Here is a 25637-nt window from a genome sequence, read left to right on the forward strand (position 1 = left end):
TTCCAGTTTCCCCTGAGCTATACAAAGTCCCAGAAAGGCCTGAGAGACATCCTACACAAATCTGCCCAGGTACACTGTTTGCTGTCAATACAAGCACATCCATGAAGTGTGCAAAATCTAGAGAAGGAGAGACATGCATTTTGTACCCATGCACTACATTGTTAATTTATTATATGAGAAGAATAAAAACCTGCAAGGATTATCAAATGCATTTATCTCATCGGCTTTGATTTAATACTTGGTCTCTAGATATGACTACAGTGCACACAATAAGCAATATTGAAACAACTCTGAAATTAATCTCATGTTTATCTCCCTAGTCCACTAATGCTCCAAATGCTGTCTCAAGGGAAGGGAGTTCTCTAGGGCAAGCTGCTGTTAGCCATAATGTGCAATATGTGCTGCCCCTTCCTTAAAGCAAGCTCTACAGCAACAAAAAAGGGCTGCTGATTTAGATGCTGAGATTTATGTGAAACTTCCTTGAGACAGGAGAAACAACCTTCCTTAACACCAGCTGGGTTCAAACAGGTGTGAAAATCTCTGTAGGGAAGTTTGCAGAAGAGTAAGAGACTTGCTTTGTAGAGAGCCTGCAGCACAGCCAGCCTGGGAAGCTGCTCAGCTCATAGCACATTCTCACCTAGAAGTAATTATGAAGGGTCCCTCCAGTGGGCCCAAATACTGAGGTGAGCCAGGAAGTCACTGGCAGCTGCTGCTCAACTGAGAGCAAAATCACACAGAAAGATTAAACTTGCACAGGCTCATATGGCACATTTTTTTCCAAACATTTAGATTCTATATTTATTAACCTGGCCTGTAAAGTTTTTTGGAAACTTTTTTGAAGAAAAGGCACATGGGGTCACCATCACTCCCTGCAAGCAGCTTTTTTAGCTTGCTGAACCAGCTCTTCCTGATCCACTCACTGGTGAGCTCTCCGGAAAATGGCTGACACAGCCTCAGGACTTCATTTTAATCTGGTCAGAGGGTATTCCATCGGCAGATGCGCATACTTTTCTCTTCCCAAGATCTTAGCAAGCTCAGTGTGATTACCCTAGATTAAATCTGGGTAATTTCTCATTACAGCATAAAATCTACTAGGTCTATATGACTATTGGCCATAACTTCCCCTGAGCACCCTTTATGCCAACAGCAACATGTGTTTTGGTTTGAAACATGGCAAATGGGCACATTTGAGTAAAAAAAAAGCCTCAAAAATTCTTAAAAGAGGATGCTTTGTAGTAGAGAGACCTTTGTAGAGCACATCTCCAAGTGCAGAGGTAAAGGAAAGGGTGGGGTGTTGGTGAGCTGAGCCCTCCTCTCTTCCAACCATGCTAAAGACTCCTTGTAAAAGCTCTGCAGACTTGTCTGCCCAGGAGCCAATTTTCTCCCTCCATTCCTACTGTTATTTAAAGAGACAAACATGTCATTTCACAAGCTGAAAGCAAGTTTAAAATACCACAACAAAGCAGCATAAATATTCATAACACTGAAAAGATTTTTGTAGAAGTCAGGCCACGGGCAAAGCAAAAAAAATCCATGTATAAATCATACTTTTTTTTTTCTATAAATGACCCACTACCACCTGCTTTGCAAGTATTCCTCTTGCCTCTATTTATATATTACTATAAATACACTTAAATCCCTCAACTGAAACTATCTATCCCTTTCCAAAGGTTTCCTAAAGGCTAAAGTAGATTCTACATTCTTTGAAAACCCCTAAGACAAGAATCCAGAAAAGACATGGTGAATTATTAAGCACAAAGATTAGAATCAGGGCAGAAGACAGAAGGCTACAAAAAAACAAGGCAGGCGAGCCCCAGAAAGAAACCATCTACCTACAAATAAGATCTTAAATATATGTTTGCATGTTTACTCTAACACAAGGCTGCTCTCAATTTACATAATTTCAATATACAAAAAAAGAAATTAGAGTTAAGTTCAGTAGTCAAGAGCATGAGTACTACAGGCTGGACCCATCAAGTGTGAGCTGCAATATCTGTAGGTTCTGAGGCTCCGCTTTCTGGTCATTGAAGCTCCGGCACAACTGCTTCCTGCAGGGTTAGGAGTTGCAAGAGCTGCAGAGCTGCATCTTGAATTCAAATCTGTTTTCTTATGGAGGTACAATCTCTCCACACTATTTAGGAACTCAGTGCAACAAAACCTTGCATTCAGAGGCTAAACATTATTGGGTTTTCACCTCAACTTGACTATGGCTTACAATGTGTCACCTCCATAGCCACTTACACTCTTACTTTGTGTATTGACCACGCTGAGGCAAAATTACACCCATCAGGTGTCAAGCTATGCTACAAAACATGGCATTAAATGTACCTAAACTTATGCTCTCTCATTTGGCAGAAAACAGAGGCAAGCTGAAGAAGCTCCTCTCTAGGGACTCACAGCCATGACAATCTGGGTAAGGTTCTAGAGACCTTACCCAGACAGAGGTATTTCCAGAGCTCCCTGACAAGCCAGCTACATCTTACAAGATGGAAAGCTGAATTGTTGCTACCAGGTATGCAAATTAAGATGGAAACAAACCCACAATTTACAGCCCATGCCAGAACCAAAAAACACTATCAATGGTCTGCAAGCTTACTGCTCAGGCATTTATTTCTTGAGCCATTTAGGCTGTGTAGCTCTCCACTGCAACTTCTCCCTTTCTTTATAAGGGGATTCCCACTTCTGTGCCACCTGTGTTGCTCTCCCACAGATGGGAAAACCAGCTGCCTGGCAGGGCTCCTCAGCCTGCCGGGCAGACCACAGTCTTGGCATATAGATCTCAGCTAATTTTCATTTATGGGCCTTGAGACCCATGGGCATTCCTGTTCGTTGCTCCTCTGCTCTGAGCAAGCCTCTGGACAGCATTGTGCTTCCCAAAACCTGCACAGGCTACTCTGTTTTCTATACCAAAATGCTGGCTGACATGGTAAACTTCCAGAGAAATAGGCAAAGGGCCCAAATTCAGTTTCAAAATATTTTCCAAGGTTGCTCACTTTGCATTCCAGCTCATGTATTTTTGGAATTGTGCCACATGGTGCTCCACCTCCAAGATAAACTGTGTGCCTACAGAAAGAAATTGTGTTCTGCTTCACCAGTGCAGTCCCAGGTTCCACTGTTGCCAAAATGATTTTTGCTTTTATATTTTCTTCATATATATTTGTAGCTCTGTAGATTATTGTTGCATAGTTATATAGTTCCTAGCTAACTCCAGTACTCCTCCCTACCCTGATAGGCAGAAAGACAAAACACATTCCAGAGGCTCCAAGCCCTGGGGGCCCAAGGTTAGACTCTCTGGGAGCCAAGGTTGAAACCAGCTCTTCCAGACACATTTTCATACACAAAGTTTAGTTCTTATCTAAGGAGGGGGAGAAATCAGAAAAGGGTAGAACCAGGGAGAAATTACCTCATCACTTGTGCTTCTAATGGGGGATTCTTGTAAATTATGTTAATTTGCTAAACTTACAAAGCTGTATTCACCCTATGTGGGGGTTGGTATTTTTCCATATCTGTCCCTGGAAGCCCCCAGTAAAGACCAGTATATTACCTTCTATTCTAATATTGTCTCAAAAGTGTTTTGTTTTATTCCTAGCTCTTTAAGGCATCACTGCACTTGAGCAAAGCAACAGCAGCTTCCTAAGCCATGATTTTACGTCCCTGGAATCTGAGCTACACCTAGGATACAAATGTCAGCTGGTGCATATAATTTCTATATTATTTAAACAAGACCCTACATTTAACAATGGTTTTGTAAAGGTCTGTGCCTAACTTTTCATTAATTCTGGATGAATCCAGTTTTAATTAAAAGCAATGTCATACTGCTATGGGTGTAACTGAGCTTAGCAAGCAGGACACCGTTCCTGCTGATTGCCTGAATTAACAGGCATTGACTATAGGGCTGATTAAGCAAGAATGCTCTAGAAGTCTTTAAAGTGTTTTACATCACCTGGACCAGTGCCCATGAAAACACTGAACTATGCTGAGCTATCCCCTATACAGGACAGTCCAAGAAGTTTTAGAGTGGTGACACCCAGGGTATAAACGAGAAATTTCTCTGGAACGAGAAATTTCTGTGATGAAAACTGTGCAAATTATTGCCTTTGAAACAGAGTCTCTTTTGATCACAGTATCCCTTTTAAATGGTTTTGCCAATGAAATAAACCGTGACCGTTACCAGCAGTCATTAGTATGTCACAGTGTCGGAGACAGGCACATGACTGAGCACACCAAAGGTCACACAACAACAGCCAAGATTTGCTGATGGACACCTCTTTTTACAGGGGGTTCAAAATTCCCACAGCTGAATGTCTGATTGGTCCAGATCTCACTGGCCAATGACAGGTCTGCATTCAGGACTGAATGGGAGTGGCTGGGGTCCCCGGCTCGAGTTCCAATCTAACCTATCATTGCCTCATCCAGAGTCTTATTTGCCTCTATAACAAACTAGGCTAGCCAAATTGGGTTTGAGTAACGTGACAAGTCACATTACTCACATGATGTTCTACGTCCTTTCCTGCCCAGTGGCATCACACTAAAGCAACACCGGTGTTAGCCAGTGTCAGAGCTGACACAGCTCAGACTAAACCACAGAGCCCTTCTTGCCAGTTTCATGGTGAAGGACATGTTCAAATGGATCTGTTCCAAGATGCTTTCACAGGTACTGGGTTAACTACTTCCACTAGCCCTGTAGTTCAGGAGGTCCCACCCAGGCACCAGTGAGGGCTCTTGAGGGTTTTGGCTAGATGTTTGTCCAAGTCAAAACAATCAGCACTGTCACCATCAAGACATCCACAGCACCTTCTCCTCCTGCCATCTCCTCCCTGTCCTGTGTCCCCATCCTTCAGCACTCACTATGTGTAGCTGAACTCAATTGCTCTCCAGCACACACCCACCCATGGCAAGTAGGGAAAATATTGTCTTCAGCAGGAACATGCTTTTAAGCAGCTTATCATGAAATCTGACTGCTTTCCACCAGATCCTTCCGTTTCCTCTGCAGTTTTATTTTCAAGCTTGTTTCTGCTTCATTTCAGCCATGCTTCCTACTAATTGACTGTGTTTTCACACTTTAAGTGAAAGAAATTAATCAAATGTTGCACTGAGCAAAGTAAAGCATTCCAGAACAAGGTGGATTGGAAATCTGTTTAAATGAAATTTGAGCAAGGATTTTTATCATTAAATACAACATTTCAATTTACTGAAATTTAATGCTGATTTTGCATTTTATTTATCTTACTGAAAAGGTTGCGTTTTCACAGGTTACTAGACATTAAATTGCAGTTAGGTTAGATGGGGCTTGGGAGAAAGGGCCTTGGAAGTCCACCTTCCACTAGATCCATCTTGATCTAGTGGAAGGTGGACTTCCAAGGCCCTTTCAACGCAAACCATTCCACCAAACTGAGCCTTCTTGCTGTCTGTGAGGATCCGGTATTTAAATTATTGCATAGCTAAAAAAAGAATAAGTTAGACCTCAGTTCTCATGTTTTTTAATGCAATTTTGATTGATATTTTTTAGTTAGTTTGTGTGGGGTGCTACTGGGACAGAAGAAAAATATTGAAATCAAATGCATAAGAAAAAATTTGTAGAGACACTTTTATTTAAACTTTGTGTTCACTTGAATATATAAATTGTACAACCTAAACGCAATTTAGTAATGTGTTCACTCGTGAAGGTGATCTCCTGGCATACGCACACACAAATATATGTGCAGTCTGGATAAACCAAACCTAAAAATCATCACAGACATGTGCAAAGTTCAGGAAGAACAAAAAGTTCTGCTTCTCAGCAGCTAAGAAGACACAAATGCTTCTGGTTCAGCTCATTCAGGTAAAGAAGAGCTGAAAGTCTGTACATATACATGTACCGCCTTTCACTGTGCTGTACATGTATATATATCTAAACCACTTCTAGTGTCCTTGCAGCTTTTCTTCTTCACTCAAACGTGAAAAAAAATATTTTGGCCATCAGAAAGTAGTATACTTCCAGGCAAAAGCTGATGAAACACTTCAACAGCTCCAATTCCAAGTTATCCACCATGGTGGACATGGAAAAGTTTTATCACAGCAAATACATATTGTTCAATATTAAATATTGATGGTTAATAAGAATATCAAAGTACATAGAAGACAGACATAAGTCTCAGGATGCAGTTTCATATCTTAATCTGCTCCAGCTGCAAGCTGCTTGCAAAAGGGGCATTCACAGGACTGACACAAATTTTAAGACCACATTGTATGAAAAACAAATTACTAAAATAAGATTTTTATTATATGCATCTTCTTCATTTATCAAATAATCCTCTTATGCATGTAGTACTGCTCCTTGAGCTTCTCAGAACAAGCTCTTTCCTTTCTGGCCCAACCTGTGTCATTGAAGGACAACGTCTTCTCAAGTATCGGTGCCATTACTTCAGACTCATTGTGACTGCCACACAGCTGTTCCTTCCATAATTTCCAGTCTGTGAATTTGCTTCCAAGCAGAAAACATCCCTGTATATGTCAGGCTGAATTGCATGTCCCTCTTGAGGAAGCTGGCCAGGAGAGGCAACTTCACGTAGCACAGTTAAAAACAGTAATGGATACAGGACAGACAATTCAGGACCAATTCAGGAGGTAATTTCATTACTTATTTAAAACAATTGTGAGTTTCTGCCAAAAGGGATGCTTCTGTCCTCCCTCCCTACACGAAACAGAACTTCCTACCTCTCCTTCCCTTGCACCAGGCTGATGATTATATGATTGCTGTAACATGGCAAATCAGATCTCTTTACTCTCTCCCTCATGTGTTTTTTCCAGGGCTACCACCTTTCACTTGGATGAGTGAACTGACTGATGAAAAGGCTTCTTGTGTGCCATTTTTTTTTCTAAATCTGTCCAGTATCTCAATTTGAGGTTGGATTGTAAGAAACCACGTGTCTGGGCAGTGTTAACTCTTCAGCTGCATCAGGGAGCAGATAATGTACATGCTCAGGACGCTGCTGAATGATATGCAGGGGCCTGCACTTAGCTTCAGGATATGATAAATCTAATCCATCTAGATAGAGTGTATACAGAACATAGGACAGAACTCTAACATTGTTAATTTGCCTTGTTGTAGGGTACTATTTCAGGACATACAAACTAGAGTTTCACCTCACAGCCTCTGAAAGAAAACCTAGACCCTTAAGCTCTCTCCTTTGCTCCGTCCCTTTGCAGCCAGGACCAAAACACTGCCTTGGGGTCTGGCATGCTGGACTGCAACATGAGCAGGTGTAATGCAGACTTTTTGCTGGGCTAGCTTTCTGCTGGCTTAGTGAGCTGAAAGAACTGTAAGACAGTCATATAAATATTAGAACCAACTCATGTAATGAGGACCAGACAAGTAGTGACCTCTGGAACTGCCTCCACATCCTGCAGTCTAAGTTGAGGATCACATACAAAAGGGTAGGGTAATATAATCACAAACTCACTAGAGTCTTCATGGTGCTCTGTGGATACAAGTAACTAGGGCTATAAATGAATACATTACATCAGCATGGACCTCCATATTGTAAGTTTCTGAAATGGATAGAAGTCTTTTGATAAACCAGGTAATAACGCCTTACATCACAGAGGGCAGAAACACCCCTTGAAGTGCTCAAGTGCACATTGGATGAGGCTTTGAGCAATCTGGTCTAGTGGAAGGTGTCCCTGCCCATGGCACAGGGGTTGAAATGAGATATTTGAGATCCCTTCCAACCTAAACCAGTCTGTGATTCTGTGATGCAGCAACGGACGACATTTTCTTTCAGCCGCTGTAAGCATTCTCCCTTACAAATTACAGGGACAGTTTGCAAACACCTGCATAAATACAATAGAGACATAGGACAGAAAGCACCAGCAACTTAAGCCAAACATCACCCATAAGAATGACTTGTGTTTGAAGTCAAGTTATAAAACTGCATACAAAGCAAATACCTAAAATACCATTAGAAGGCAAGTGATGTTTTTCATAGAATTAAGAATGCTTTTCTGCAAGCACCTGGAAGCCAAAGGCAGATGGCACTCTGTACCAAACATGCCTTCCCAAATTTTGTCAGTAGGCCTAAGAAGGAAACTGACCTACTCACCAGGTTCCATGTTCACCCAAACCCAATTTGCTTTCTACAGATTTCCAGTGGATGTTCTTGGTTCTGGCTCTTGTGAGCTGAGCTCTTCCTGCAAAAGCTCTGGTCATTACTGCCTGAGATCTGCAAAAGTCCAGCAGGCACATCCTCCTATACTTGTAAGATCCAAGCCCTTGCCTTCCTAAAATGCTAATAGAACTTCTGTTTCCTTTTTTCTTCATCCTTCTTTCCCTCCCTTTCCTCATTCACCCCCACACCAATTCCTGTTAAAATCTGAGTGATCAAAATCAGAAACCAAAGCTATCTACTGTGTGAACTGAACTGGGTAAACAACTCATACCAAAAAAGGAGCAGTTTTTAGAAAGGTAAGGTAAATCTGTATAGCTTTTGCTTGCAGTATCTATCAGGTAAAAGCAGTAACTTCTTTTTTCCTCAACCAAACTTCTCCACGCTGAAGTCCATGGGTTAGATCAATTCAGAGTTTAGTTTTCATTAAGAAGTAACAGTGCAAGTTAAGGTGGTTCCCATTAAGTGAAATTCAGTTTGGTACATTTGGGCTATAACAAACATTCACAAGCTTAAGACAGTTTCACATCACATATCTTACGATGGAAATCCATGATCCCAAGGGCAACTGCCAACTAGGACAACAGTTATTGTAAACAGACCCCTGAAGATTTTAAACCACACAGATTTTACTTGTTTCAAAACTAACTGAAGATCTCAATACAATCCATGTAGTTCTAATACTCTAGTCCTGAATAAAGGTGGACCACCACGTAGGTTTCATGTTTAGCCCCTCCATGTTTAGAAAGACTGGTTACAGCAGAGCAGTTCTTGATTTCATTCCCTAGAAATCGGCATGAGATGAGGCTGTACCACACCAAAGCAACAGTGAAGGAAAAAGCTAACTACACCAAAGTCTAAAACTAGTTCCTCAATTAAGAATTAAGAGGAAGTTTTGCAGAAGCCTGCTCACAGCCTCTTTTGCAGGTAAAGACAGCACAGCAGGAACATGGCAAGGTTTCTGTTTATGGGACCTGGATGCAATTGCAGAACCGTGGAGGCTGGAAGAGGTTTCTGGAGGAGTAATTACTCTCCAAGCAAGAGTAATTTTAAAGCTGGATCCAGTTGTTCAGGGCCTTACACATTTTCAAATCTCTAAGGATGTAGATTCTAGCATTACATACCATTCTCATTGCAAAAGTAGTTTCCTTTTATCCAATGGGAATTTCCTTTGCTGCAAGTGGTATAATCAATGAGATTTTTAACCTGAAAATATCACAGAATAAAAAGAAAAATGAACACATCAGAAGAATTTTAAAATTCCCTTTGTAAAACTTTTTATAATGAATAAGGAGTCAACTCAGATACTTCACATTAAAGGCATAGTTGGAGCAGAAATTAATTTCCTGGTAAATTTTTTAGGGCAGATGTTAATATATCAAAATAACAGGCTTAATATTAAATTGATTGCCAACTCTGAAAAATGTTCAATATTTTCAGGGAAAGAACATGTGAAGAACTGGGCAAGATGAGTAGTGTATCATCCAGTCTGATTCAGTTCAAGAGCAAATATCTAGGATATGGCAAAAGAAGAGCACCTGACAGTAATTCCCCTCTGCTTGTACATCCATCTGTACTTCAGGCAGCATCTGTCTCTCCTGAGTCCTGTAGAAGCTTCTTCCCAGTGCACTGAAACAGTGCTGTTCCTTGTGAACACAGAAGTTATTTATTCTCACACTTTGTGCTGCAGAAAAACAGTAAGGCAGCCTCACCCATGAAATTTCCTGATGCCTCCCTTGAGTCACAAAAATTATCAAGAGCTTGACCTATTATATACAGAATACTCTTTCACCCCACTATTACAAAAATCCCCCAAAATATGCAATATAAAGTAACACACTCTGAAGACTATCAAAAACTTTTTCTGACCATTTGAACAGCTCTTAGAGGTCACAACTCCCATTGCCCACACATGCTGTCCAGAGAAGGAACTTTCCAATGCTCTTGGCAAAAAGCAAGGATAAGAACACCAGCCTCAACAATAAAAAAGCCTAACAAAATATTCTCTAAAGACAGGCTGGCATGCAAACACTCACCTGGAGAGAAAATATCAAATGCTTTTACTTGGTGTAGTATTTCCTTTCCATAACATTACTTGCACATTTCTCCCATATTAACCTTTAAGCAGAATTTAAGCTGATGCAGACATCTCAGACATGAAATGAAAGCCCTAGTTACTTCTGTATTGAATTTATTTACTCCAACATTACTCTTTTTTTCCTCCCTTTCCAAGCTTCATTGCCATATCCTTATGGAAAATGGCAGCTGTATTACATACCCCGTGTCCAGTATTGCAGTGTTATAGTTGGGGTTTCTAAAGAAATCCTCAGAAAATATTTCAAATCTTCTGAAGAAGGGCAGTCATACAGATGTAATGGCAGATGTAAGCAAAACAGTTTTAGTCAGGTGAGTTGTGGTACAATCAGGTGCCAAACCCAATTGTAAAGAGTATCACATTTGTTTAAGCCACCATGAGGGAACCAAAGCATGGGTACTCTTTTGAGCCTCGTCCACAGCAATTTCAGCTAATGAGCTTTAGCTGACTAGCGGAGAGGTCTGAAAGCACCCACAGAGCACAGGATTTAGTTATCCATGAAACCTCAGTAATACAATTACTCTGGAACACAATAACACTTTAAAAGTAAAATGATAGTAACCCACCTTACCACTGAACCTCAAGAGTCAGATTGAGTCCTGGGCACAGCCATGCCCTGCTTAGGAACAAGGTGTCCCCAAGGAGACACAAGGTCCTTGGGACAACATGCTAACATAAGTTACCATGAGGGGGTTAGCTCAGCAATACCAGCAGACTGCACCACTCCACTCCCTACTCTTTCAAACTCCAAATATCTCAAGGATTTGCAGATTAAGGTCATAGCTTTTATTTAATGAACTGGAAATAATGACATGCTTCTGTGACTAGATGCCCTTCTGCAGGTCAGGAGCAGAGGTTAAACACAACTCAAAAGCACAGGTCACTAGAGTAGTTTATGAGTTTAAGTTAGTTAAGTTTGTCTTTACAATTCAGTAAAGAAATGTTTAGCAAGGTGCTAAATCGGCCTAAAACTGCAAGAAATTAATTCTGCCAATAAATATGCAAACACAACAAAGCACAGGTGACAAACCGCAAATAAATAGCGAGATATAAATTTTAAGGAATTTAGAAATTTTAGAGGAGCTAAGATTTTAGTTAGAGATAAGCTTTACTGGAATTAATTAAAATAAATGGGTAGGCCTTGATGAAATTAACAGTTAGTAGTTAACTAATAATTGATTGCTTGTCAACACAATGTTTGGTTAGCTGGGTTTGTAACAAAGAATATAGAAACTGACAAATAGCTTTTAGGAACATAAGACAATTGTGGGCCTCCTCTGTTCTGAAACCAATTGAAGACAGGGAATGGGAGTTCTACCAAGGGTTCATTTGTCATATTTGCATTGAAAAGGTAGAAAGGTGAGAATGAGGAAGACTTCACTTACTTCCTCATTTTGGGACCCCTCCCCATGAAAGGGACCACCTACCCATTTCAAGGAACAAATTATGCATGCTTAATAGCTTTTGAACTAATTAGCATACGAAGCGGGGAATGGGATGTACCAAAGTTGTGAATATGTATTTGTATTTTGGGTATTCAATATTTGTATAGATAAAAGGACTCTGTAGCCACCTGTAAATTGATGTGTGTATTTGGGAGGTATCCCGCATGCTGCCCAGTGTCGCAATAAACATACACGTTCTAACTTTAAACTGTTAGAGTTTTTGTCTGTCACAGTTGGATATTGGTACTAGATCAATATCCATATTTTTTTAATAAATCAATAGTACCTGTACACTGAAGCCATATCCAGTTTCCACGAATCCAAAACCACCTGCTTTTCTAACTCCTGTAGAGCAATCTGAAAACAACGCTATTGCAACTGCTTGGTATTTTAATGTCGTATTATTTCTGTAGTAGAGCAGCTGGAACTACCACCACAGCATAAAAAAGTGCCACCATCCCAGCTAATGGTCAGACAACGAGGGTATATTTGGTCTTGCTGTCACAGATGTTTTAATACTGCAATCCCAACCTGAAAACACCAGACACAAGGCAAAGGCTGTATGTCCTGAGCTGCAGGAACTGTGTTTGACTGTGGTATTTCTTGACTTGACTAGGTATTTCTATTACAATATTTTGTTGAGAAGTTGTACTGATTTTCCCAATGAAAATTGATCAGAGGGGCCATTTTAGCCTGCCAGGCGGCATATACCTACTCCACAGTTTGAAAGGATTTCTCTTGTGCATAGAGCTCTAGAGCTAAGCTTACAAAGCCCCATGAACAGCGTTCTGATGAAGTGTTAACTGCAGAATAAATCAGCTTAAATCCAGGGAATTGTTCCAAAAGATTAAACACTTGATGCCAAAGAGAAAGGAGGAAGTCCTGCTCCCACTTTAGAAATATCTCACTTTGTTTTGAGCCTGCAACCCACTATTTCCACTTGGTGGTCTTAGTTCTTTTATCAAGAGACAGCAAATAATGGGTTCACATACATGCCATGCTGCTAAGACTGTACTTCCATCATATCCTCTTCAAAGGCATCTTTTTGAAACTGAAGAGCTTTGATCTATTTATCATTCTTTACAAGGAATTCATTACACACCTTTGATCATTCACATCACCCTTTTCAGAATCTCTCCCAGTTTCACTGGGTTTTTGAGAGCGATAGAACTAAAACACATGCAGCACCCAAAACACAGCTGCACTGTGAGCTTACACACCACTGTTTCCTAGTTTGATCACTATTATTTTTCCACAAGGATCTAATCCTCAATTTGCTTTTCTAAACAATGAGAATGTTTTGATAGAGCTGCCTATTATAAACCCCAGTTCTGCCTCTGACTGGAAAAGCAATTCAGAGCTCATCATTGTACATATACAGTGGGGGCTGTTGTCCAGCTGCATTACTTCACTGATGAATTTAAAATGCTACTCTATCACTTAGTGTCACAGGATTTTTTTCATGTTTCCTCAGAGCTAACTATGATAATGTATGTTTATTGATACAAATAAATGTCACCTGTCTTCAGCTTCTTTTTCTAACTTTGACTTCTCTGTGCTTCTGTCTTCCACATCACCCTCTGGCAATGGTTAATATTGTGAAAACACTGTATAAAATAGATCTTCCATCTGTCTGATTTATAGCTATATTTTTATCGGATGTCCCAATAGTCCTCATGGTCTCAGAAATGCCAGTTATTATTCACTCACTTCCTGCACCAGCCACCCTTTCATAAAGCTTTATTACTTGCCTTTGTCCTCCCAGTGGCTTCCTTCTGAGGTGCAAAGTCCTAAACCATTTAATGTCTCCTTCTCTCTTCTAATTCCATGCCTTTGCTCTCTCATCACCTCTCTCTCTCTCTTTCTCTTATACTCAAGAGTTTGCCAGATTTTGCTGATAATGAGCTCCAGTGTTGATTATTCATATGATTTTACTGTTTTATAGGACTTCCTCAGGGAGATATGTCAGAGTTTCTCTTTGGAAGTGTGCCTTAATGCTGCTACAAACCTTCATAGATGTTTATGCAACCTTTGACATAATGCCCTGCTTCCCCCACCACTACCAGAGTTGGGAATTTCATTAAAATATTTTATTACATAATTTTAAATCTAATGTTCATATACTTCTCTCTTGACCTCAAGCTGACTACAATTTTTTTTTTTAATTAGCCCTTTTATGTACATTTGCTCATGTATGAGCTACACTAGGAGCTGCGAAGAGGAGAAGTGTCTGTCCACTGCAGAGAAATTCCACACTCCTCTCCTTGTCCAAGAGCTTTTAGGAAATGAAGGGTGCAGAGGGAATCACCACAGGCTCAGGCATTCATTTCTTTTCAAAACAATGGCTTGATCTGGTTTAGTTGAGTAAGTTCATCATGATCTCTTTTGAGGCTGTACTCTTGGTCTTCTTGGACCCTTCAGGCAATGCTTCTTATGTTAATATTACTCAATACAGTGAAGTCAGAGATCAGTTTCTTTGATCTATCTGAACCTCCTGTTTAGCACAGGAACACAATTTTTTTCCCATAATTCCTTCACCAAACCACACATTGGGATGAAGTAGTCTTGTTTCTCTTGGTATCTTTTGAGTCAGGGTGAAATAACTTTGCATTTAATGAAGGGACCAACAATTTCCACTGCAGCCCAATACAATGGTACCTGATACACTCTTGTTAAATATGCACCTCAGCTAGAGATTAAATGTTTTGATTTTCCTCCAAATGAAGACATACTCAGGGGAGAAACCAAGAAAGAGGTAAAAGCTCCAAGGTTACTTCTCCTGCAATGCCTCTGCAGCCAGTTTGGAGGAAAATAGAACCCTCACCCATCACTGATTGAAACCTGTTTTCTACCTTCTACTATGCAATCAGCAGTAATAAAAGTCATGGCTCTTTATCTAGCCACTGCATGAGAGAGACAGCACAGCACCACTCAACCAAGCTTTTCCCAGACTGGGGGTGACTGTATTAATGCAGGTGTTCAGAGGAAGAAGCAATAGCTGTCATTGTTAAGATGTGACTGTTCATCTCTTAAAAATTAGGAGTATGCAGGTATGCCAGTAAAATAAGGATGGAACTTCCTAATAGCTGCTCAGAAACCACTGCAGGCTTTGTCTGTTTGGCCAGACAAGAGAAACAAATCCCCCTCCTACTGCAACTGCTCACAGGAGTTCAGAGGCACCAGAAGACACTAGGAGGAAGGCACCTCTGCTCCCCACAACCTGGCTTTCCCTGTACCTCTGATCCACACAGATTATTGAACCCTGCTGCAGGGAAGCAGAGACCAAGGGCATGGAACAAATCCCTTGATGGATGGAAAGGTAAGTGCCAGTCTTGACAGCTGAGATCCCAGACCCTGGAATCACTGCCGCTCAGAAACCTTGGTGTTTCCTTAAAAAATACAAAAGAAAATTTGAGTCTAGTGATTAAGGATAGGATAAAAATACTTCAGACTTCACTAAATGAAATGTTTAAAGATCAGGATTTAAATTCTGCAAGCTTTTCCTTACTGAAGACAAAGACTGTATTTGCTTAAGTCATTTTTAGGCCAACAAGGTGATTGATGATAGCTTCTGCATAAGCAGTTTATTTTAACACAGAGACAGGATAAAAATAGCAGCATAAGCACCATGTTTATAATCAATCCATAGCCCAGAGACCTGAGAAAACATTAATATATCACATCAGTAAATAAAACTATTGGAAAACAAGACATCTGCATTACAACACTTCTCAGTTCAGACAATTAATACTCAGGTAACAAATTAAGCTTTCTGGTGCAGTATGTTTCAAGCCATTCCAATTTTTTTCCCCAACAACTACTACCTACCAATGAGAGAAAGCAGAAATATTCATGTTCTGGAAACCTCCTTAAATGGCTGAGCAATATGTGCCTAAACAGTTCTTATTCTATGAAAATGAAGTAGTGACAGTATTTCTCCTGCATTTATACAGTTTTAAATTCACATTTCTATTCTACTGTGAATTTCTTCAATGCTTACTACACCATACAAGGGATTTGATCCTATTTCTTATTTCTTCCTTTTTTGAAAGGGAGCACAGGCTTCTCTGGCTGTTTTATTACTTTTATTGTTAAGAAACTCCTGTCTTTATTAAAGAAAAATAAAACAATTAAAGTCAAGAGGGGAAAAAGCAGTTATCTTTTGTAAGGCCCAAGGAAGAACCTGCATTACTCTTTTACTACTGACAAAAAAAGACAATATAATGCTCAGTGAATGTCTCCTCCATCTGTCTGAGAAATCCTATGCAGCACAATTTCCAAAGCTGGCATTTGAAGGCTGTCTTGGGCTTGTTTCACAGCCTCAACAAAACATGGTTTTAAACAAGGAAGAAAGAAGATGAAAGTTTTTTCCCTGGATCAAACCAGCTCTTGAGGACACTTCCCAAAGTGCAGCCCCAAGTGACACAAGCACTCAGCTCACTGTCTCTTCCCAAAAGCTGCTTCTGGACTGCCTCCCAGCACTGCACATTCTCATCCGCTCTTCACTGCTGATGCTGGAATTCCTGCAGAAATTCTGCTCCCTTCAGGACATCACAGTTAATAATAATTTTAAAAAAAAAGGAAAGTAACAGACTTCTTAAATGTTTCTAGAAGTCACTGTACTGCCAAGGAAAACAATGTTCAGTAAGTAAATATAATTTTCTAACACCTAAACCACTGCCAGAAATGGAATGCATTCAAGCGGAATAGGCACAGGACCCCCTTCCTGAGAAACCAACTGGTAAGCTCTGCAAATAGTTTTAAAGACCTTTTTATACTGGTGTGAGTGTAGCATACATATAATTATAGTGGCCTAGAATTCCCTTTGAAAACACTTCAATTACGCAATTACTACCAAATGTCACATCAAAAGCCATTTCTCACAGTGTAAGCTCAATCACTATCCAAAGGACTTGATGGATTCATTATTCTTGTTAAGCTTCTGGAGTACACATGACCAGGCAGCTCTGGTGCTGGCACTGCTGTTTCCCAGATTTCAAGAACTGCTTAAATACCTGGATACAGGACTGTCAAACTACCTAAAATTTGGAAACTGTTGGAAACAGTTGGAAACTGTTGCCAACATTCCTATGCATTTAAAAAGTATCAATGAAGACATACTCAACATCAACAGGAAACCAAATAAACAAACAAACCAAAACCAGTAAAAAACATTTGGTTAAGAAAGGCACAGGAAGTCTCTGTTACTACTTTGTTATGACTGTCTCAGGCCAGAGAGGGACCAGAAAAGTGGTATGACTTTAAGACTGGACAAGACCTCTAAGATCATTCGGTCCAATAATTAAAACGCCAAATTATAAAAAAATCTTCCATTTACTACCCTAAGTATAGATATATTAGAAAGTAAGATTTGGGCTGGGGGGGGGGGGGGGGGGAAGGGGGCAAGGGGTGGGAAGCAAATATGACAGCATTTTTTATTCCTGCACCTCCACCTCTATGCTTCCCAGAATGCCACCACAGAATTTCAGAAGAACCAGGATGATCCCCAGGGAAATCAGATCGGCAAAGGTTTCTAACTTCCCTGCAGGTCTGGGGTGAGAACTGCTACCCTGGCTGAGTGACAGGGAGTGCTGCAGTACAGTCAAGTACTTTTAAGGCAAGTAACAGTAACACCTCTGAGTAACCACCACAGACCTGAGATGGCTCCTTCCCTTGGAGCACAGCCACAAAGAAATTAGTCAGCAATTACTGTGACAAGAGTCTGGTCACAGATCCTCTGACCACATGCAATACATCCAGACAAGCACATATTCAAACACCAGGACAACAAAAATCAGCCTGGCCTTAAGTTTTTTTAAAACCTTCTCCAACTGCAAGTATCACACTGCACAATTCCACATCAATAGCTCTTCTGCATGTTGGAAACAGGAGAAATTATCATGTTTTCTATTTTCTAAGATTTGAACTGCTGCTGAAGAGATCAGAGAAAAAGCTTTTGGAGAGCAACAGAGCTCGCACACACATGGAGGTGGGTGCTTCCTGAAGCTTGGCTGACAGTGGAAAATACTTTGAGTTGTTTGGGGCATTTTAGTAGAAGCTTAGAAAAACTTTGTGATCCCTTGAAATCACAGGCAACTTGTCTCTGGCTCTTGCCTCATGTGGACAACCCCACAACTGAGTCCAGGGGCAGGATAGCCATGAGCTCCAAGTCTATTTAAAGCAGTTACAAATACAGAAATTAAGTGTCTAAAAGGTATTGAATACCTGGGCAATGGTTCTGCTCAGTGTGGCCAAAAAAATATTTTAAACCTTTACTCTCTTATGTCAAGACTGCTCCCCACACGGCAGCATCCTCAGCTGAGGTACACCTGGATCTCTACAGCACACAGCCCAGATTGCTGCTCCTCTCTGTGGTGGAGGCCTTGCTTTTTTTTCAGGGCGGCAGCAGGAAAAAAACAAAATGACACTTAAGCAGAGATGACCTGAACTACTCCATTAGCTCTTTTCTACAAACAAAGCTACAGCCCCCTCTGTGCCTTTTGTATCTGCTGGAAAAGTCCAGCCCTTTTGCAACTTAGACATTTGTGCTGAAATCTTGACAATGACAGGTCAGTAACTGAAAAATGTCAGTTGAGAGCCCTAGATTATGCCAACTCTTCAGTTACAATAATTCAGTTCTATGGCACAGCAGCATGAATTAGCATGGTGCCCAACACTACCAAGTCATATTATGGCCAGGGACACAACCCAGGCTACAGCCCAGCACCACAGGCTAACACAGACAAGCCAAGGACTGACCAAGGAGACATCCTGATGGACAGTCTTCTAAGCAACAACTCCTTCCTTGTGTTTCTTACAACACCAAAGCAGCGGCTACAGTGGTGGCATAATATAGGCATTGCACAGTTTAAAATGCTGAATAATATCCCTCCTCTTAAAGCAATGTCCTCACTGTGAACCAGCAGCCCTGAGGTCCCACAGCTCTGCTCTCAACTCCAAAGCAGTCCTGGACCCCCACGGGCACTGCGACCTCACAGGAGTGTGGCCATGCTCACCTGCGTGGGGATGGAGCAGAGAGGCCACTCACTGATCGGTGACCTCACAGACTGTTTAACAAATATGAATACCAGGGATACCTGCTGAGTGTTCCACCCACCTACTGCTAGAAATAATAATAAAAAAAACCTCACTGACTTTTTTTTTTCCAATAATGAATGTTTCCATTTAACTACTTTAAAAATGTCAAGAAAGAATAGTTTTATTCTGTGGCTGAGCTGATCCATATGAAGATTTTCACCAAACCCTGTGCCTTTCTTCAGGTCAGCCAATGGATAAAGCCCAAATGCATTGTAAAATGAGAAAAAAATCTTCCCTGACTTTCCTGAGAGCTATATGATATGTATTTGATAACTTTTTCATCCAAACTAAAGGAAAAAAGAAGTTTAATTTGTAACAAGGGCCATTTCTTTCTGAAAAACTGTATCAGAACAAACTACATAAGCAAAATAGCAAATGTAGAGCTCTTATGCAATGATTAAAAACACTTTTTTGTCAACTGAGCATCCGGTCCTTGCCCAAGACTCCCAGCACTGTTGTATTAGTTTTCCACCAAGGCAGAGACAAACCACGCCACATGTGAGCCGGCAGAACAGAAAAGCAGACTTAAACCACTCCCCAAGACGCATCTTTTACCATCTGGACACAAGCCCTCCTTTTTCAATCTGAGTCATAAAACTACACATTTACACAAATCAAGTTTTTCTTTCTGCCTATGCAAAGGTAAAAATAACCTTCACAACCTGAACCCCCCCACCCCCAGATTTTATTGGCTAAGTAATAAATTTCAAAACTACCACAGCCAAAAGGAACTGTTAAAAACACAAGTATCTAACTTCAGTTTCCACACAAAAACAGTACAAAAAAACCCTCAGCAGAAAACTACTATGTGTGACAACACTACTGGAACATCCAGGCAAATTTTCAAGAACAGATCTGAAAAATCAATTTAGAGAACAGAAATTTCTGTTCTCTAAATTTCATTAAAGACCTATGTCCTTTGTATTTAGAAAACTTAAATGTAAACAGACACCAAATAATTCTAGAACACACTATAAGGGTATCAGTAGCAAAAATTGTGAATTTCCAGTTATATTTTTTTAAGTATTTATGATGCTTATAAATAAATTAGAATAAAGTCCATATATGGACAAAAAGTATTACTAGATCCTTATTAATTTACACAAATACACTAAACCCCTTCCTTAATCACTGTCTTTGTTTAAGGAATTCCAGAGGCTAATCCAGGGTCAGACTGTTTATCTGCCTCAGCACAGGGAAACCATCCAAGACAGAGTCACAAAATCAACTGAATTAGGACCTAGGTGTAAATTCATACACCAAACTGTGCTAATCTAACTACAGCATCAAATGGGACCATTTGAAATAGCAAGTGCATGCAGACATACGGCCTCAGTTTGGACTGCAGTTCAGCCCATAGGGTGGCAGTTTTAATCAGCAGCAGCAAGCACAGATGCACTTACCTGACTAAACTGATACTACTATAGCCCCCACATGTGTATACTGCCAGTGCAACACCACTAAATCAGCATTAATTTGTAATTTGTTGGGCCATTTTCAGTCCGAGCTGTTTGCAGACTGGGCTCACTGTGGGGCAGCAGGACATGCAGAGCCTCTCCCTGGGCAGTGCTCACAGCAGGCAGACCTGCCACACAGTCAACATCCAGAAAACTTCAAAAACCCCCACTGGGAAAGACCCTGCCTGGACTAACACGCAGCTGAAAGCAGACCACAGAGGGTGGGCATAAGTGGTCCACTTTCGCAGGGAGAGAGACTGCAAGGAGCCTTTTGCAGCACTCTACTATACACTGTATTCATAAAGTCCAGAAAAAGGGGCAAGGAGCAGTGGAAGTCTCCTGAGGATACAAGCTATTCTGAGAGCAAAAAGAAAGGCTGGCTGAAGATCTCCAGAAAAATCCTCTGAGAGTAATAGTAGAGAAACAAAATAACAGATTTAATTCAGCACAAATAGTTCCCGTCTGAAGATTAATTGTCCTTATTTCACATATAGAGGATTGTGCTCCAAAGTGATCATTAACATTCAGATAATCCTGCTGGCAACACGAGATTGATTGAAGCATCCGTTCAAAGTCATTCAATGCATGAAAAAATAATGTTAGAAAATTAGTAGTAATAAAACTACCATACAAACATATAGAATGGCTACATCTTAAACCCTGATCCTTCCTTTCAAGAGAACATAATGGAAAGGAAGTATTTTTTAAAGGAAACAAGGTTTGAAAATACAAATGAGAAATAATCAATCAGGCTAGGGTTCTTCTGCCTGGAAACAGAGATTGCTGCAGTGACATAGAACAGAAACCTGTAAAATCATCAACTGAATGGAGAAGGTAAATTGAGATCAGTTCTTCTTCTGTGTCTAAACAATACAAGAGCTAAGAGATAGGAAATGAAGCCAGCAGCTGTCAAGTTCAAAACAAAACAGAGGTAGTCAGCACCTACAAGGTGATTTTGTGCACTGAAAAATCTCCCCTGGGATGTGGCACTGCCTTACATTTAAGTGGATGGGAGACAGGCTAGTTCACAGAAGAAAAATGCATTCATCACGAACAAAATAAAAGCAAACAACATCTACCTCTTGATATCCTACAAATGACAAGAGACAGGAGGGCCATCAGGCAAAGGTTTATATTACACATCCTGATCTTGTGATCTTTTCTTTTTGGTCACTGTTAGAAAAGAACAGTGTTCTTACATGACAAAAATCAATTATGACCTTTTTTGAACTCACTCAGCTTACTTACCTGGCAAAAGCTTATCTTCTGGGGAGATGAGGACACAGAGGGGCTAGATTAGTACTCTTGATTATTCAGCAAACTGAACTGGATCAGGAAAACCTCCAGTAAATGCTGAAGGTGGTACAAGAGAGAGCAAGAATATGTGACCACCCCTTTTGAACAGCAGCCAGTCTTTTGATCAGTTTAAGAGGTAAAACACAGCTTCATCACCAAAGCAGAAATGAAAAGGAAGCAGCTGATTGCCTATCTTCTGTGTTCAAACACACAGGTAAAAGCCACAATTCCAGCTCTTGTGGAGGGAAAAAATAGTGTAGCTTCACATCTGCTTACTACAAAGAGAGTCTGGTTTATACATGACCAAATAGTAAAGGTTACTTTAAAATTAAACATTATATGTATAACCTCTCCTAGTTTTATGTTATGTAAATAAGGAAAACCCCTTTGGGTAACTAGGCCTATTGTAAATACAGAAATGCATCCAAGTCTGGAAAGGACAATAGCCAAATGAAAACAGAGCTGTTCCTTCCATGCTTCCCACAGCACCCACTGGATTCCCATAATAAATGGTGCTATACTAGTCACAGAATACAATGGGATATGACCAGATAGAAAACAGTGAGTGATCAATAAGATCATTAAAAATCCAGCAAATTTCACTTATAATTCAGAATTTACAAGAGCAGAACTGAAAACCAAGTGAGGTTATTTAAGTCTCTCATCAATTCTGCTTTGTACAGTAGTAGGCACAGTCATCCAATTCTTTTCACAGCAGGACCAAACCACAACTGCTCTGCTTAATAACTGACCGGACTGCCCAGAACACTGAGAATTCCCAGAGAAAAGCAATACAGGATTTTATTATTCCTCCCAAACCACATTCACATAAACATGAAACCATGGAGGAGTACTGAGACACCTGTCAGGAACACTGTCTTCAACATTACACAGGGAAACTACCAAACTGCTCCTGTGCTCCTGGAACTATCACAGGTTAAACCAGGCCATAATATCCACAGACTTAAATAGCCTGAGCCAGCCCTGCACAGCGCCCAACACGGGTAGCACAGACATATTTACTTTTATCCTGACACAGCTGACACAACAAGCACAAGATAAGCTCTGCTCAGGGCGAATTAGGGTGTTAGCGCTGCCTATGGAAACAGAACTCAGGGTTTGGCGTCGCCATTTTCCAGGAAGAAACTAAAATACTGTTTGTGACAATGAAGATGAAGTAATTAAAAATTAAAACCCCTAGTCTCTTCTTACACATAAAAAAAATCCCCCTAAAACTTTAAAGCTGAATTGCTTTCTTTTTTGTTTTTATTTTCATCCTTAAACTATACTATGATTATAAATTTTTGTTCTTCTTACTGAAATACCTATGTTACTACTTTGCTGTAATACTTACCTTGAGTATACAACAGAGGAATATTTAAAAAAGAAGTCTCAGAAGTATCTCTTAAAAGATTTTCTAGTCTCTCTTTAAGGAATCATAATACATGTTGTGGGTAATAAAACTTCTGAAATCTAAAGGTACCACTACACTTTCCAATGGAAAACACTGAGGACTGTGTATGACCAATGTGAAATAAGAGCTGCAAATGGGAGCACTTGAGGGTTTCTAAAAGTGAGATCAGAAAAATCCAAATCAAACACATTTATTAATTTCAATTAATTTTTAACCTCAGATGCAGAATGAATAGCTAGGAATATAGCTACAGGTTTCAATAATGCTGCTTCCAGCAGTTGTATAATTTTAATTGCATAATATTGTTTAATTTTCATTGTGTAGTATTTCCAGCTTCTACCTTTGCAAACATCTTGATACAAGGCAAATATAAGGCATATGAAGTTGCTGCCCTAAGACATGGTGCTTTGTGTGCCACGCAAGGTTCAAAATCCCAAACAAGTAATTGAAATTGTAACAGTCATTGCCCATTTCGAGCCACCTCAACAATCCCCAGTTCAGTGGCCAATAATCCCAATTAATCCTACTCATCACTTTGCTTCTTCAGGACTCTACCCCAGTTCACTAAGTGAGATATCTGGTAAGCTCTGCTCGCCTAGCCCAAGGAAATTATTGTGCTAGAAAACCTTCATGTTAATTTTAAATTGAGCTCCCTCGTTCTACATCACCTTTCTGGTTTTTCCCACAGACTGATGTGCTGCTGCTTCTGCACCTGGTTCACCAGGCTCCATCATCTGGAAGACAAATGTTGTTTTTAGAGACAAGGTAAAGCTGAAGCTAAAGCAATGAGCCTCCAAGTCCTCTGAACATGGGAGGCTCACAAGCATGCCTGACACATGTAGTGGAAGCAGATTATTCACGAATGGCCTGGGAGGGCCATTAAAGCTCACCCAATACCAAACCCCCTGCCATGGGCAGGGACATCTTCCACTAGACCAGTCTGCTCCAAGCCCTGTCCAAGCTGGCCTTACATACTTGTATTCCATTCTTCTCCACTTGTAACCCCCATCTTCTCATCATCTCAGTATTCAAACGCAAAAACTCTTCTGGATTTCACAGTCACAACCCCCTGATCCTTACCAGACAGTTCCTGTTCACAACCTCACAGCAATTGCTGCGACTGTACTTTATCATGACACGATCGCGCGCCGGCTCCAACCTCCTTTCGTGCCCCCAAAGAACGGTGCAGACCCCAAGCTCTCAATCGGCCACGCAAGACCCCGAGGCAGCGCCAGGAGCCGCCAGCCCCGGGCAGCCGGGACAGGGCTCACAGCCCCGCTGGTTTTGTAACACCCCATCTTCTCTAGTGCCGTTTATAATGATGCTCTCTAAGGTAGCAGAAGCCTCTGATTTCGAGACAACGTTTTTAATTAGTCCTTGTGACTTATACTAAATACAAAACATTCATTAAACAGACAAAAGAGACGCGATGTTTCAAGCCAAAGAAAATCTTCAAAAGGTATTCCCTTCCCATTCATATCCCTAACAAGGCTGGGCCGAATTAAAGATAAACATCCAGTTTGCGTTGTCCAAACTAAATAATACAAACGAGAATTCTGAGATCTGAAGACCAAAAAGAAAAGCTATAAATGAGAGAAAACAGAACGCCCGACGCACTCCCGTCCGTTATTATTTACATGAAAAAACCATCTCCGCAATAACCTCGGGCACTTCCGAGGCGTTTCCCCCACTGCCAGCGCAGCCCGCTGTGACGAGGATCCTTCCCCACTCCTGCGGGGGGAGCGGGTCTCTCGGCCGGCGCCTCACAGCAGAGCCGGGCTGCGCAGAGCAGCCCCTCAGCGGCGCGCCTCGGCGGGGCCGGCGGCGGCACCGACCCCCTCGCGGCGAATCACCCCCGCCGGGGCCGGGGCGCGGCGGGACACAGCGCCCGCGGGCGCGGCTGCCATTGACCCCGGCCCGCCCGCCGTTGCCGCGTGGCACCTGCTGGCCAGGAGCAGCCGCGCGTCCGGAGCCGCAGCGGTTGCGCGGGGCTCCGCGGGGTCCCGCGGGGGATCCCGGCAGGGCCGGCCCGGGACTCACCTGGGCCGCGGTACCGCCGCACTCCGCCCGCCGCGGCACGGAGCGGTCTGCGCCTGCGCGGAAGCCGCCTCTGCGCGCGGTCGGGACTACAAGCAACATGGCGCCACTCCCCCCCGCCCTCGGGCGGCGCCTCTCGCAGCCTCCCGCTCCCGCCGGCAGATGGCGCCGCCTCGCTGCGGGCGCCCGCCCCGCCCCGGCCGTGAGGGCACGGCGGGCGGAGCCGCGCTGCCGGGGCTTGGGACCGCGCTGCCCTGGCTCCGTCCCGTGATCTCCTCTGGGCATGGCTGTCCCTCCGTCCCCGCTCGAGGGCCGCAGCAAGCGGCCTGTCTGGCAGTGCTCTGCGGAGGGCGCGGGCTATCCTCCACCTTCTCCTGCCTTTTCCCCTTTCTAGGAACGTCTCCAAGTGGAAGCACTCCCTTCCCGGAGTAGTGTGGCATTTCCAGGGCCTCTCGCCTTAGGCTCGGTAGGGCTTTAACCTAGACACTTAGGATCGAGGTGTTTCCCAAACCTAACCTGTGCCCTGGTTTCTGGTGCCACCCTGTGGTCTTTACTCTTGAACAAGTCTTGGAGCAAACAGCAGTTCAGGCAGACCACACCAGCTGTATTGACTGTGCCGCCCTACGAGGATCGGGATTTTCTTTGAGATCC

The 25637-nt window shown here is 41.8% G+C and overlaps 1 protein-coding gene across 5 annotated transcripts in view; it reads right to left on the reverse strand.

Moving 5' to 3' along the window:
• The window catches only part of NDRG3 (NDRG family member 3), a 61218-nt gene extending 36088 nt beyond the window's left edge, over positions 1-25130 (reverse strand). For 3 of the 5 annotated variants that reach the window (XM_064391142.1, XM_064391141.1, XM_064391137.1), the window contains exon 1: positions 24990-25130. The gene's annotated coding sequence lies outside the window, so the exon portion shown is untranslated. Of the gene's footprint in view, positions 1-9268; positions 9351-23617; positions 23684-24989 lie in introns of all 5 variants that reach the window. The other 2 variants (XM_064391139.1, XM_064391140.1) reach the window with 2 other exon arrangements.
• Positions 25131-25637: the final 507 nt, after the last annotated feature.

The sequence above is a fragment of the Passer domesticus genome, chromosome 16 (genome assembly GCF_036417665.1).
Source record: "Passer domesticus isolate bPasDom1 chromosome 16, bPasDom1.hap1, whole genome shotgun sequence".
Classification (NCBI taxonomy): Eukaryota; Metazoa; Chordata; class Aves; order Passeriformes; family Passeridae; genus Passer; species Passer domesticus.